At 37.0% G+C, this 12978-nt stretch overlaps 1 protein-coding gene across 2 annotated transcripts in view; it reads right to left on the bottom strand.

Annotated features, from left to right (window-relative positions):
* The window catches only part of LIN7A (lin-7 cell polarity scaffold A), a 47942-nt gene that overhangs the window by 13841 nt on the left and 21123 nt on the right, over positions 1-12978 (bottom strand). The window lies entirely within an intron of this gene.

Genomic DNA, 12978 nt, shown 5'->3' with positions numbered 1-12978 from the left:
AACAAACGTTGTTTGTTTTCCTGTAGCCACACTAAGCCCTTTATGCTGTTCTCAGCACCACCTTAGCCATGATTTTAGCACAACAAATCCATTCTGCTCCCTCTTCTATGTACACAGAACACATAAACTGAAAATCTCTTTGTTCTCAAACTGAGTAAGGTGCCATTTAAATCCTCCTGGTATGGAATATAGCTTCCTGTTCAATCCACTGTACGTGACAAGTACTTGAAATGGATTTTAAAAATATTTTCTTTCAATTCATACTATTATCCATACATCTGATTATATTTTTAACATATAACCATTCTCCTGAATCTAACTAAGATACCCGTAAAAGATCTACAGTAGATTTCTTTACTTAAACAAAATATCCGTCATTATAGAAAAAGACAAAGGTACAAATTTTAATTTAAAGCATTTGAAAATCTCCCCTCTCGGATATTTACTAAAGAAGTATTTTAAAACAGTGACCTTTGTAGATTCTGATAGATGAATCATTTTGAAAGAAATCATTGTATAGTATGATTGAGCTGAAGAAAGAAAATTAACATATCACAGAATCACAGAGAATAGAAGGGACTCTGGAGGTCATCTCATCCAACTGCCTTGCTCAAGCAGGGCCACCTAGAGCCAGTTGCCCAGTACAGTAACTAGATGGTTACTATATGTTAGTAACTTGAAAAAGAGCATATCTATTTTTGTATGTACAGCTATATATTTTTTGAGTGTCTGTAAGACTACATGGGTGTTTAGTAATATTATTTACTGATGGACTCCGTACACAGTCTGATGGTCTAGTGCCTAGGGAAAAGAGCTTCCACAATTCATTAGTAATAGAGATTAAATCACAGGTGAAATGTCAGTGTTTGAAGACACAAACCTGCAGCTGGAAGATAAGTGGTAATGTTTCAGATCATTTCTCCCCCCCAGCGATTCCTACCAAAACTGTGAGTGTGCTGAATGCTCATTGGATAAAGGCATGCTGCTTGTTTGCACAGATCTCATTTGTGCTGTGGAGCAAGACATACTCAGCTTTGTTTTCTCTTTCCTGTGGAGTGCAGAATACAACACTCCCACCAAGCAATACTCCTCAAAGCACCAATACAGACTTCAGACTTTTTTCAGCTTCTGCAGGTAGTCTCCTCAGACATAACCTAAAGTTATTCTGTCACACTACTCAAAGACTACAAAAAGAGTGAGGGAGGTAAATTACAGCTAGAAAATTTGAACTTGGAAGTGAATCCTCCTTGTACTGTGTCAGCTCTCACAGGCACAGAGAAAGGCACATTTTATTACCTCTCCCAGCAGGACCTGTAGTGAGTCAGATGCAGCAGGTATTATTGTTATGATGATGGGCCTCATCCCCACGCATTCAGCTGGGAGGCAAAGCAGCTGGTTTAAGATTACTGAAGCGCAGGAAGGGGAACAGCCTTACAGGTACTTTAGGAGCTAGCTTCTTACCAAAAATTACTCCATACAGACTCATAACAAAGCAGCAAGTTATTTAGGGCTCGGCTATTTAAGTCAGTAATAGCTGTAGAAGGTCCAGGAAAAACAGTGCACTTAGCAGCCTGTTTTGTAAGGGTGTCTAGAAGCAGTATTCTGTTTACAACCTGAATGATGTAACATATTTTCTGATGAATTCTCTAAGACAGAATTTAATTAAACAATTTTATTCCATTAACTTCTGTAAGAAGCATTTAATGATTCATTCCCCTGATGAAATATGTAATTCTAAGTACAACTACCTACAATAATGATGCTCAGCTTTAGGACAAGCTGATCTGAACATCAGAAGGGCAGAGGTATGAGGCAGAAGTAATTTTACAGCAATGTATAGGTGCTCAGAAAGCCCCATTAACACAATCCAAGACAGAGTACACTGCAATTCAGACCTGTGATGCAGCAAGCCCAGATACAGTTTTCTGAAATTTCTAAGTGGAGAAGTAACATTTTTCAAAAATGTTAGAGGTTTCTTAGCATGAGATGATACATGTAAGTAGTGATAATCAGCTGTGTTTCGACAGTGCCTGCATATAATAATAATAATAAGATATAAAATGCTTCCTTCAAGAAGTCACAACCTAAGTAAGTGACTTAGGTAAATCACAGGTAAGCAGGTAAAAGGGTGAAATGAAGAAAAAAAACTTCAAAAAGACAGATAAATGAAATGATGTTTAAAATACATATTGGCATCATCCGAGTTTAGCTCCTTTGCCATATTTTTTGTTGCTTCAAGTGTAGAAAAGAATTGTGTATCTATTTTTGGAAGAAGACTTTCAAAGAAGGGAAGGCAAGAGCCTGACAGACAGTACAGAGGAGAGAGTTAGCATGGGAATAACCAGAGCAAGGAGGACATCATTGGTTTCACTGCACTTCTGTAGTCATGTCAACGGAACAGTGTACATGTGTGCATCCTTGCAGAACTGTTGCTAAGCTATAGAAGAAAGATTGTTATTTACTTACACCTCAGTGCTACGCATCTGCCATCAAGCAGCTGAATCCCTGTCTTCCTAATTGCCTTTGTATGTTGGAGAGGATGATAAATATTTTTCCCTTCTAACATGTCAAGCAAAAAGAAATATCTTAATCGGTCCTTTACCATTGTGAGAAGAGCAGAAGATGCTCAGCTATTCAGCATCATTGCTGGCTTCTCTCCAAATCTGGAGCTGACTCCCAGGACTTCTGTCTCCTTCTGCTCTGAGATCTAAATTTAATTTCACTTGGTGTGTATGAACCAGTCCTTGGGTGAGGCCAGGAGAATGCCCAGTTTTGTGACTGTGAGAAGTGACAGAGCAAAGGTGCCCTGGAGAGCTGCAGACCTCTCCACTGTGGTGCCTGTGAATCCCTTGTTTCTGTGAGCAAATGACACCTGCAGCACAAATTGGTTGTGTCCCTCCCACTCTACTTTGTTTCTGTAATTTTTGACTCTTTCACATTCTGTTTGGCACTTTTTGTTACCCATAACCTCTTGCCTATATTTTCCAGTCTTAATCCAACATATTTATGTTTGTGGAAAGGAATGCATTGGTTGGTGTGCCTGGACAGACTGCCCTTGAGCTGTGCTTCAGCACTCAATTCAGATCATGCTTGACCACATAAGTAAGCAAGGACATCTTAAATGCTAAAAAGATCAGGAGGGACTCTGGCAGCCTCTTGTACAACCTAAACCATGGAGTCTTACCTGGTAATATTTTATACCAATTGCCACTTCTGTTTGAACTACAGACTTTTCAGAACTCAGTCAAAATCTCTGTCCTTTATGGTAGGTTTTCTGAAATTTCAAACAGTATTTGCTTTTCTACAAAATTACTTACAAACATCTAATTATCCATCTAAGATGACACCTGAACAGCTGATGACATAAAAAAAAATGAAAACATGTCAAACACAACCAAAAGTGTGCATATTAGCAGCATGGAGGTATGCAGCTGACCCAACCACATTTCTTCTTTCATAATTCCTCTTTCTTAATTCCTTTTTTGTAATGACTTCTTGCATCTGAAATTTTACTCAAGCTCAAAACCAAAGCAGTGGAGCACTTCCATTCAGCCTTAAGCCTGAGTGGTAGCTCAATGAAAGTGGAAAATATCTAGCGATGGTGTGTTAAGTTTTGTATCTCATGAATATCAGATGGAATTTCTGGCTTTGTGCCTGTGTTCTGCTTTATAAAAATCATCTCATGTGATAAGCATGCTTGGGAAAGCACATCTGCATCTTTGAGAGCATGTTTTCTCCAGAGAACTATATATATACAGATCTATAGCCTCTTGCTAAGGTACTGTACTAAGCACTGTCATACACCATAGTCCAGAAGACAGCAGTTCCATAGGGTAGTTGAAAGCAGGCTGATTTTCTTTTCTATAAATCTAGTTGACTCAAAAAATACTAACATTGTGTTAATAGCTACTTTTATCTTTGGTAGTTAATTAAAAAAATGGGCAAGAGACTATTCTGAATGACTGAAAAGCAAGATAATTTGAGAACTGTCTAAATAACAGTGCTTGTGAGGGATGGACAGACTCCCAGAAAACCACTGGTTGTGGAAGAACGCCATGGATGGGATGTATACATACCACAACCTCAAGTTTACAATAAACTTAGACTCTTCTTAAACAAGATTGTTTGAGCAAATGAATCGCAAAAGCCCATTTTGTTATAGGACTATGACAGGTGTTTGAGTAATCCCAACAGAAGCAGAATTAGGTAACCTTACATCCAAGCTCACACTGTATATACTGTACATAATCTTCGGTCTGCCCCCGAATGCAAGCTGATGATCCTCTGTCAATGTCAACAGGACAAGTCTAAAAGATACCTGTGAGTACAGGGAGGTCAAAATGGCTGAAAGTACCTTTGTGAGGAAGGCACGTGATACATTATTGCTCTTGCTGGAAGCACCAACATGTCTGTATTATGTAAGTCGTTGCCTGCAGCTACTGAATTTCGACAACTGAATTTGAAAAAGCTGCTTTGTGACAACTAGTCTGTATTAATGAGCTATTTATATCAGACAGAATGTGGTCATTCAAGGTTGCTGGCATTCTGAATATTTTTACATGATAAGCTTTCATTAGCCCTTGAGCAGTTACATGTTTGCATTGGGAAAACCACGGGTGTCTATTTTCAAAACCAAACTTTGCATCATTTTCGTAATTGTTGCAGCAATCCCCCTTCCATGAAGTAACACTGCATGGATGTTGCCACACGATGCCATAGCAATGCTAACCCATTAAAAAGCACGAACCTGTAAATGAAATTTGGTCTTGTTTAAAAACTTGAAGAGATGAGACAGTTTTAATTTCAGACCATGTGGAAGAAATATTATGAATGTTGGCTTTAGCATTTTCATTGAGGATATTTTATTTAAATGTTTCCTTCTTTAGGGGATGGGGGTTATGCAGGAAACTAGGTCAGCTCTACCAAAGTGAAAAAACTGATCTGAATACTGATGCATTATTAAGCTGTCCTTAGGCAGTAGGAAAAAAATGGCATGGGCCTGAGACATTGTTAAAATATATTAAGTATAATCACTGCAAAGGTATAATATTTTAATTTATGGTGAAATACTTTATGAAGTCTGAAGTTAAAAGTGGATTTTTTTCTTTTTTTTTTTTTTTGTGGAAAATGGTGGCGTGCACTCTGCTCTGACAGTATCTGTGGCGGTGTCAGAAAGCTGAGCCAAGTTTTGGTCCCTGAGCTCTTGCCATATGATGATGCATCTGTCCAAGAAACAACCCAACAGGGGTTACAGGTTGGGGCCAGAATCTCTTTCCTCCCTTATGTGTGAGCAGAAGTAAGTAGCAGATGTACCCAAAAATGCATGCTGTCACATCCTCTGCACATATTGGGCAAGTCAACTGAAACATGCCTGGCGTTGCTGTTAAGACATACAAGACCTCTGTGTGCCCTCTCTTCCTTCCAATGTCAATTCTGTCTGGAGTCACTGACACTCTGAAATCAATAGGAAGTTGCTTAACAGCCTTTTAAGAATAAGGAAAAATAGACTTTCATTTGCAAGTAAAAAGTACTTATATGAGGAACAGGAAAAATATAGTTGGATCATTTAGTTTTTCTCCTATCTGTTACATATTGTTTTATATTCTGCCCTAAATCAATAGGAACTATGATCTGGCATCTTTAAAACAGTGCTACAGGTGTTGCAGAAGCCGTTTCCTTTGCAATCACTAAACCTTAGCAAAATACACTCCTAAAAGTCTCTTTTGCTGCTTCTACTGAAATATGCCAGGATAGAAAGAAATACCAACATGTGTGATTAGTTAATTCCTATAAACCCACTGGGAACTCACAGTTTTTAATTTAAAACTCTCTCTTAGACCTCACTGCCAGTTACTTTTGAGTTCAAAAATACATCAGTAAAATTTAATTTCCTCCACTTTATCAGTAAGTCTGTATAAACTGTTAAGGCTGACATATACAACAGCCATATTCCAAACTTAAACAGATTTGTCAAAACCTTGCCAAAATGAGCACCTGGATGAAACATGACATCATCATGGAAGCTCATCTCAAATGTTCCTGTCAAGCTGGGAAAGCAGGGACGAGGAAGGAAACTACTGATGCTTCTTGTTTTAAATGCCAACAAAAATATATCCAAAATAGAGTTTTAAGAGATTTACAATTTCTTTTATTTTCTGAAGGCACAATTTAAAAAATGGCGATTGAGCAGCATTTCTCAAGAGTCTTGTCAGTGACATCAGTTAAGTGGTAGCGGGGGGATACTGAGGCTCCATCAAGGCAAAAAAATTGTGCAGTGGCTTCCAACAACCTGTCAACTCTTATTACTTGGTAGTTAACCTTGCTGCTGATTTCTCTCAAGAGGAAGAAGCAGGCTTGAGATGAACATGAGCAGAGGCTAGTCTGTTTATTCTGAAGAGTTTTATGCAATCAAATAGGATACTGCAACAATAAAATGATTATATGAGCAAACAGAAAAGATGCTGAGATGCACCACACACGTTCCACTGGAGTCCCCTTCCGTAGCACACACAGCTGCAGCTGTGTGCCAAAATGGGAACACCACCTGAGCACCACTCAGGCAGTTTTAGTAAATATGATACAGCCCACATAAACTGTAAGATGAACAAGATAGTGTGGATGTTTTGATTCTGTACATTGCAGGACTGTTGAAGCACTGAAGTATTTATTTATCTACTGTGAAAGGCAGTTACACAAGCAGAGCATAAGTATGATTAGATATATAGCCATCAGCCAACTCTAAAAATTGATCTTTAATCAAAACCAGTGGGAAAAAGCACCCATTTAAGACCAATGGTACAATCTGGTCCCAGATTCTAGGCTACTCTATCTGTGAAATCTATGTACTTAGCTCTAGGCAGCTAAAAAAAAAAATGACAACAGCAGCTGTTTTAAATCTCCTGCAGTGAAGTCATGAAAGTGGTAGGGACTTAGTAATTGCACAGAGACTAAATAATGCCTTCTCTCAGATAATGCTTGGGCAGCTTGGTAAATTCATATAATTGCCATTAATGTAGGCCATCTGCTGAGTTACAAGGTAATAATTTCCAAAAGTTCTCATTCATGCCATCCAGGGCTTATCAACAACAGAGTAATGCTTCAATCAGTTATGGTAAAGTGGCAAATGAAACTTCATTGTTTTTCAAAATTGGAATAATTTCTGATTACATTCGCCCTAAAAAATAGCATATATTTTAACACAGAAGGGTAATTAAAAAAAAAGAAAGAAGTTCTGTGTTTACTGCTAACTTAAACTTTTCTGCTGACCTTCCTCAATGCCTAGTCCAGCATGGTGGCAAGAGAAAGAACAGACAGCTCATCTTTAGAAATCTGATTTTTTTATTATCTAATTAACATACATTGCAAATCCTTCTCTCAACTCACCATTTTGAGTACCTGTAACCAGGAGGCAGAAGGCAAAATTCTGTAAAATGTGAATACATTACTACTGTGCCATACCATGATATCTGAGTGAAGCTAAGTAATGCCCTTTCCTATCAGTGATGGATATCACTCATTTAGTGGAAACTCGTATCATTATTTTATATGGCTTTTCATCACTGGGACAGTGGAAATGAAAAAGGGATGGAAAGGTACAGTAGAAGATTCCTACAAATCCTACAAAGCCCCAGAATGCAGATAAACTGAATTGGTTTGGCTGACGTTATAATCCACTCCAATAGCTAAAAATAAAGTAACAAAACTTTAAAATTAGCATCCAGGAATACAAATTTTATTGATAAGTTATTGAAAAATCAATGCATTAACATGCAAAAAATCTGAATGAAATTGATCAATTTGCACAATTCTGTATTTGCTATTGCATGAGTCCTATTACTAAACTAATGGTGCAGTGATTCTAAATAAGCTATCAGTAACACTAGAACAAGTTATAACAAGGTATCAGATTAGCCTAAGGAGAACATTGCTTCCCAGCCAGTCTAATGAGGCATCATGCTAATACAACCATACTGGTTTTTGTGACCTGAGGTACAAATCGGAGCTGATAAATCTCCATCACTTTACTCCTATGTGTTGTCCTATTGCCCTTTTGTTTTACTAATTGCCTTATTAGTAAGTCGGACATATCACTTCTGCACAATCGGACCAACAGTCAGTTCGGTTTGCACAAGTAAATGTGACAGCAGAGCATCTTTAGATGTCAGGCTTCCTACTGAGCTTTAATCACAGTTCTGTGCTGTGAATTATAGTAGTAACTCTTCTCAATACATTTTTTTTTTCCAAGCTTCCATCCTCTAATTTAGAAACTTCAACAGCTGGGTTTGCCCTGTGGAGATGATAGACTGACCAGAATTGTATTTCTCCTCCTGTAAGAAGCATGCAGCTTCCAGCAAAAATAAAGCATTAACACAGGGCAGAATTTGGACTCTGAGGCTTCTTCCTCTCATGAGGCAGAAAATAATGACATTCTGCTTTCAGGGGCTAGGTCTGGGATGTGGAGGAATAGCATTATATTGCAAACTGAACAAGCAAATTTTAAGATTCTTGAAACACAAAGAAAATGGGTATTTAAATGACTCTGACATTAAAATCTTAAATTAATAATTGAATAAAAGAATTAATGAGGATTTTTGTCTGAGTCCAGCTAATACCCAGACTGTTATATTCGGTACAGGCCTGTAAAAATGGAGTACACCACCACACTGGGACATCTGAAGTGAACGAACATCTAAAGGTTCTAACTAGCCACCTGCTGTCACACATGGCATCGCAGTATAGTGATAAGCACAGTACCACCATATTCAGTTTTCACCGCCCAGCAGCCTTCTCCTGGTCCCTTAACATTTGCAAAGACATATATCAGGGAAATACATTAATAATGGAAAGTGTGGGTGGGCAGCTTGAGGAAATGGCCAGATAAAAACGCATTGCACATCAGCAGCACTGGGATTCTGGGTACTCAGATCGCTAAGGCATGGAAATGAAAATTAGTAATTAAAGGAAATAATTCCAAAATACTGACTAGGCTTATTAAACTATCCTACCTAGTATATAATGCAACTATGATTTTAATACTATACAACATAAGCAAAAAGTAACTAGGGAGCATCAGGACTTCATAAAAAATACGGGCCAGTGTTCTGCCATTGCCATTTTTATACCTGTAAGTCAATAGGGGTCTTTCAATGTCCAGGATGCTCTGTTTATATTTCATAGCAAGTTTAAAAAAGCTATAAACAACTGAGGTAGGAACTAAACTATTTTCAAAGACAACATGCTTTCCCAATGACTAATTTCATATAAGATGGACAAGATTAGAGTACTTTGTGTTGATTGCTCCTTCTTTGTCAGTGACTGAGTCCTGCAGAATTGCTTTTCTGTGAGGATGATATTTTGGTAGGGAGTCATAATAATATAAAATAATGGTTACATTTGTATGTCTGGTTGCCACAATGCATTTTTATCTGATTCATTTTGGTATTGATTCGCCATAAGTATTTCCTAGTTAGATCTTATTTCAAATAATATCCACACAGAAAAACTTTAGATTTAACCTTGAAATGGAAAATTGAGTAGCAAAGGCAAGCTGGGAGAAAAACGAAACAAACCTGAATATTACATATTTAACAGAGAGAGGTGTGTTTTCAGAAATGGAAATCAGGGAATCAGCCTGAAAGAAAACTTTGCTCACCAGGAGATGCAAGTGTTTATCAAACTGTATTGTTATTCTCCTGGTGCTTGACCACCAATTATCAGATGTTAGCAGTAAACGAAATTCACATAAACTGCTAAGGCATGTCACATTTTCTTGTTGATGATCCACTGTGTTTTACTCAGCTTTTTATTCTATCATCTGTACCCACAGGTCTTTAGGGTTTCTTGCCAGACCAGAAATTTACCTTTTCTTACAGTTCTTACAACTTTCTTTTGCTGACTTATAACGATTAAAGTAACTTTATCAATTAGATTGTCTAGTTTTATGTTGCATATGAATATAACTTCTCAGTAGCTCAATTACACATTCACTTTCACAGCCCTTCATTTATTCAAGTAATCCCCTGGAAATCGGATGGATGACTATAACATAGCAACAGCTTTAAATAAACAGCAAAAACATATAGAAGGAAAAAGGACTTAATGGTATAATGGACTAGACTTGTGCAAGTTTTATCAGATGACAAAGCTATAGAAGGCTAATCTTCATGTAGCTAGGGAGCTCTTAAAATAAGTAATTTTAAAACACAAATTTTTTTCAAAACTGACTTTTAGTTTGATCAGACTTTGGTTAACTTGTTTTCTGGTCTAGGGGCATTCAGGTGAAAAGGAAATACTGAGGCCATTATACACTTCAATTATTTCCATTATTTTCAGAGCTAATCCATATTCCTGCCTAGTGCCAGACAGAGTATTTCAGTTGGTGGCACTTATATTTAGCTAAGTGAGAACCATTAATCACCATTTCCTAACATAGCATCCTTGAAAAATGTTAAAGTACTTCTATTTAAATTTCATTCACTCAGTCATTTAAAAAAAAAAATATTTCTATGGAATATTAGTGTAGAAATTTGAAATTTGATTTACTAAATAGATTCCCATAAATACAATTAATTACAGCCATTAGATAGATTCCTACACATTAGATTGGAATGTATGTCATCTAATAACATATCTCATACTTTTAAAGGCTAATGGGTCATAAAAGTAACCTCCTGCTTCTGTAGTTAAAGAATTCCTATTTGTAGAAGGGACAAGTCACATTTATTTAGTACAGTGCATATTGCGCTTCATCCTTGATCCTTTCCACCTACAATTAACCCAATGCTGAGTTTCTCTGGGACTTGTTTTAACAACCAAACTCACTGGACAGCTAAATTTCCAGAATTTTGTAGACTGGAAAATTAATTTTTTTATTTTCCAAAGTTCCTCCATTATGGTGTTTATAGGACTACAAAAGTCAGTCTTAATCTCTTTTACTAGATTTTTTGATGAAAGAAAATAAGGCTCAGATTTTGTATCACAGAATGAACATAGCACACTGCAGATCTGAATATCTGCATATATATAAAAAGCAGCCTCTTACAGAATTTGCATTCTAACACAAAGCCTACCTCCTCATCCCATTTTGATTACTCCTACCTACAGCTCACACCCGGTCTGCTTCACTCCCACTTTTCTCATTATTTCCAACTGACTATATTGCATTCTTTTGCAATGTAAACAACTTTTCTCCTCTAGTCTGTGTAGGTGCTAATAAAGAAAATTAAAATCTAGTCACCACAGTCTCACATCTTACACTCAGATAGGAAAAGATAAACAATTGCAGAGAGCATTTGTAGAGAAATTTCTGCCTAGCTTTAGTTACCTCAAACACACTCAGAAAAATCTGTGCCGTTCAATAAACTCCAGTGTACATGGAGGACATACAAGAAGGGCATCCATGATTAATGACATGACACTGCTCAGATACCCTCCCAGCATCTGTTGCAGTGCTTGGAGATGGCTAACAATGTAATGTGACCAAAATATTCCACACTTTTATAATTATTTTTTAATATAGAAGCAATTATTTTCTAAGTTTTTCAACAGCTCTTCAACTGCTTGAAAAAAAGGGAGTTACAGTCTAAATATTTGCCAAGGACTTAATGTAACTGAAAAGGCAAGTCACATGTTGAACAACCTTAAGTAATCGCAACGTACATATGTCAATTCTCCCACTCTCCCTAAATGAAAAGATTTATTATTGGGCCTTTTATATTTGAAGATTTTTTTTCTAAGAAAAGATTTACATGCCTAGCAGTGAATGGTACAAATTTTTTGTGTGTAGAAATTTTCTTCTCTGCTAGTGATATATTAGAAGGATAGTTTATAAATATACTTAATAAGAAATACATTTTTTTGTTTATGATGTTGGTAGAACCGTTTATTCATTATCACTCGATTCTTGTGTAACAACTAGTTCCAGTCATGTCTTTACACAATGCTCTGTAAAGTCCTTTTGTACCACTGAGATGATTTTGTCAATATCTACTTTCAGTTCATTGAACTGAGAATGCATTTTCTAAGGCAACTTCCTAGTTCCTAAATTTTGTGTTTGCTTCTGCTAAAACTGTTTTCCAGAGACTAATATAAATTTGGTAAGACTTCACTGACAATGCTGCAAAGATTCTAAGCTGCCTTTAACAATTGGAGTACCAGGCTCTGCTGTCTGAAGAAAACCCCAAACAATCCCACAACTTTTCTATACTCTGTGGTTACTTAAAAAAGCTTTTATTTTGGTTAAATGAAAGGACTAGTCAGAACATCAGCTTTTAAGGGTACACAGTGCCATTATTTATTGTCAAGGAACACTGTTATTTATTATCAGGGAACACTATTCCCCTTAAAAAGCCTTAAAAATGGCAAATTAATTAGGTGGAAGTCTCTCTGATTCTCACATTGAGGAATACATTCCATAAAACAAAGAATGTGTTCTATTTTGCTTATTGAACTAATGTCTATTCATCTCTTTTTTCCTTCCAGCCACTCAGCAGCCCACTCAATCAATCTGCTCCTGTTTTGCCTAGTTATCAGGAGTTCCATTTTGCTACCATTGAGGGAACATTAGATTCCCCACTGATTTCAGGAAGGGAGGATTAGTTCCAGGCAGTAGACAGATAAACTGAAACAGAAGTTCTCACTAAACTATTTCCTACTAAAAAGATATTGCTCTCATTAGGGCATTTGGAGCTGCTTCTGTTCAGCAGGCTGAGTCCTTAGTTTAGTAGGTAAAATATCTGATGCAATGTTGTGTTGTTTTCTTTCTAAGAAATTTCTAACAGAAGAGTTTGTCATTTAACTGCTTTAAAGATACTGCTTGTGTGCACATAGAACTGTGGTGCATCTTCTCTAGCTTGACTTGAAGAAAACAATTACTATTTATCTACTGTTGGGCAGAGCTTAGGAAGGCCCTGACCACAGCTGGTAGCGGAATGATCTCAGTTCTTAGCAGTATGACAAGGATTTCTGACATGAGGAGCA

The sequence above is a fragment of the Pseudopodoces humilis genome, chromosome 5, assembly GCF_049639895.1.
Source record: "Pseudopodoces humilis isolate 2021_Gansu_Grassland_sample_001 chromosome 5, ASM4963989v1, whole genome shotgun sequence".
Lineage (NCBI taxonomy): Eukaryota > Metazoa > Chordata > Aves > Passeriformes > Paridae > Pseudopodoces > Pseudopodoces humilis.
Note: the sequence above shows the minus strand (reverse complement) of the source record. Positions and strands in the feature narration are given on the sequence as shown.